Genomic DNA, 2,712 nt, shown 5'->3' with positions numbered 1-2,712 from the left:
CTCTCTCTCTCTCTCTCTCTCTCTCTCTCTCTCTCTCTCTCTCTCTCTCTCTCTCTCTCTCTCTCTCTCTCTCTCTCTCTCTCTCTCTCTCTCTCTCTCTCTCTCTCTCTCTCTCTCTCTCTCCGAAGGCACGGCTTTGAGCTTCGGTCTAGATGGCCGAAGGCTAGACGAGGCCGACGATGAAGTTGACGAAGGTGATACTTCGATGAAGGTAGCAGATCTGGCGCGACGTCATAGATAGTCATCGGTCTAGATTTTCACGATGCCACAAGATCTGGAAGTAATAGGTATGGAGGAGGTGAGGAGGTGCTGCATATAAGAGGTTTACAAGGTTTTAGAGGAGCTATATCAAAAGAGAGTTTAGATCTAGAAAGTTTTGATCCGCAAAGAAGACGTGGAAGCCATTGGTTTGTGATGATGACGGTGGTCATATTTCGCAATCGGTTTATGTTCATTGGTAATTTGTTTGACTTGAATTAGATATGGATTCAAAACAATCTTTTGTCATGTTCAATTTTAGAGGTAATGACAATTAAGCTGGGTTCCACATTGGGTACTAAACTTAAGGGACAATGCTCATTAGCCCTAATTTTAAGAATTTTATTCCCACAAACAAAATCAGATTTTAAAATTTCTAAGAGCCAACTTAAACACGAAAAAGACAATTATACCCTTAATGATTTAAATAAACTACAATAGACCATTATAAGAACAATTGAATGTCTATTTTGAAATAAATATCTATGACCAAATTCTTGCAACCGATGACCGTTGACCATGACTCCGGCGACCGTTGACCGGGATCCGACAACATTGACCGGATCACTATTGAGGGCAGTAAGGGGTTCGTCTGGGGGAGAGGGTCTATTTGGGGCAGTAGGAGGGTCTATTAGGGGGAGTAGGGGGTTCGTCAGGAGGTCTATTAGGGGCAGTAGGGGGTTCGTCGGGGGTCTATTGGGGGCAGTATGACCCTTGAACTTAACTGTGTGATTCAGTCACTTATAACAGGTCCCAATTGGGGTTAGTAGGACCTCCTACTGAGGGCAGTATGACCATTGAACTTAACTGTGTGCTCTAGTCACCTATAATAGGTCCCTATTGGGGGCAGCATGACTACCTATTGGGGTCAGTAGGACCTCCTATTGGGATCAGTAGGACCTCTAATTGGGGGCAGTAGAACCACCTATTGGGGTCAGTATGACCGCCTATTGGGGGCAGTAGGGGGGTCTATTAGTGGCAGTAGGACCTCCTATTTGGATCAGTAGGACCTCCTATTGGGGGCAGTATGACCACCTATTAGGGGCAATATGACCACCTATTGAGGTCAGTAGGACAGCCTATTGGGGGCAGTAGGGAGGTCTATTGGTGGCAGTAAGGGTCTATTGAGGGCAAAAAGGAGGTTTGTCGGGGGTATATTGGGGGAAGTAATGGGATCTTTTGGAGGCAATATGCATAGGGTTTGTTTGGAGGTCTATTAGGGGCAGTATGAGGGCTTATTGGGGACAGTATGAGGTCTATTTTTTGTCTTCAACAAACCCCAACACAACATAGAAATTTCATCTTTTCCATAAGAAAAAATAAAATTGCTTCACAATAATGAGCAAGTCAATCATTAACCAAAATATAATAATGAACAACTCATTCTGCCCATGTACCTTCAAGGTGTCCTGTTTTTGATGAACAACTTCATTCCATGGTGTCTTTTAATTGATAATAAGTCCCTTCCTAACTCTTTTGGCTATTGTCCCTTACTCCCTTTATAGGTTTTTGTCTCTTGTGTGTGCCTTGAATCACTTGCATCATTATTATGAAGCAATTTTCTTTTCTTATCACCATGGAGCAATGCTTTTGTGATTTTGTGAGCACGGAGGAAGTTGTCCAAGCTCAAAGTCCCAACTGTACGTGCGAGCTTCAAACTCCACAAGTCGACACCGTCAGATCCACCGCCATCCTGGTAATGGTCACTCCGGAGCTAGAAGATAATCGTCTCCCATTACAGCGACTCCCATGTCGTTCTTTGTCGGAGTGGCGTCGTTATTTCTCTCTCCTCCGATAATAAGCCTGATCGGCTAGATAAGCTATATGTTGGTTCTGCATGTGATATTGATATGGAGCCAATTTATGACGACTATGATGAAGACTATATGTTGGTGCGTCTGTCTGACAATCATATTCCACAAGAGTTTGTTCCCAGTGAAGCTCTTGATATGATGAATAGAGACCAGCAAGTGGTCATCTTCCATAATCAATGTGTGGCTATTCCTGATGAGACCATGCATTATGACATGATAGTCAGTGATAAGGCAGATCTTTACACCATATTGTCCGTAAGAATGCAATTGAAGATCATGGTTTGTCAAATGACAAAGATGCTTGGGGGGCAACAAGACAGTCCCTACAAGCTACTTTCTTCAAATGTTCAAGTTGTTGACGCACAACATCTCAACTCAACATTTGGAAATTCTCGACAACAAGAGTCTCATGCCATGAACATAATGGCGTCGAGGCTTGGAGTGAAGCATCGGTGGCCTCCCTCGTGGCCTTACGAATTAATCGTGCTATGATTCCTTCATTTCTTTACTTCTAGCCTTACTTCAGTTTTACTTACGTTTCTTTCGTTTTTCTTTCTTTCTCACATCAAAAAAAGAAAAATATAAAAAAAATCAAAGATCAAAAAACACAAAAATAGATTCTTCATTTTATTGAAATGCA

The sequence above is a fragment of the Fragaria vesca genome, linkage group LG5 (genome assembly GCF_000184155.1).
Source record: "Fragaria vesca subsp. vesca linkage group LG5, FraVesHawaii_1.0, whole genome shotgun sequence".
NCBI classification, from domain to species: domain Eukaryota; kingdom Viridiplantae; phylum Streptophyta; class Magnoliopsida; order Rosales; family Rosaceae; genus Fragaria; species Fragaria vesca.
Note: the sequence above shows the minus strand (reverse complement) of the source record.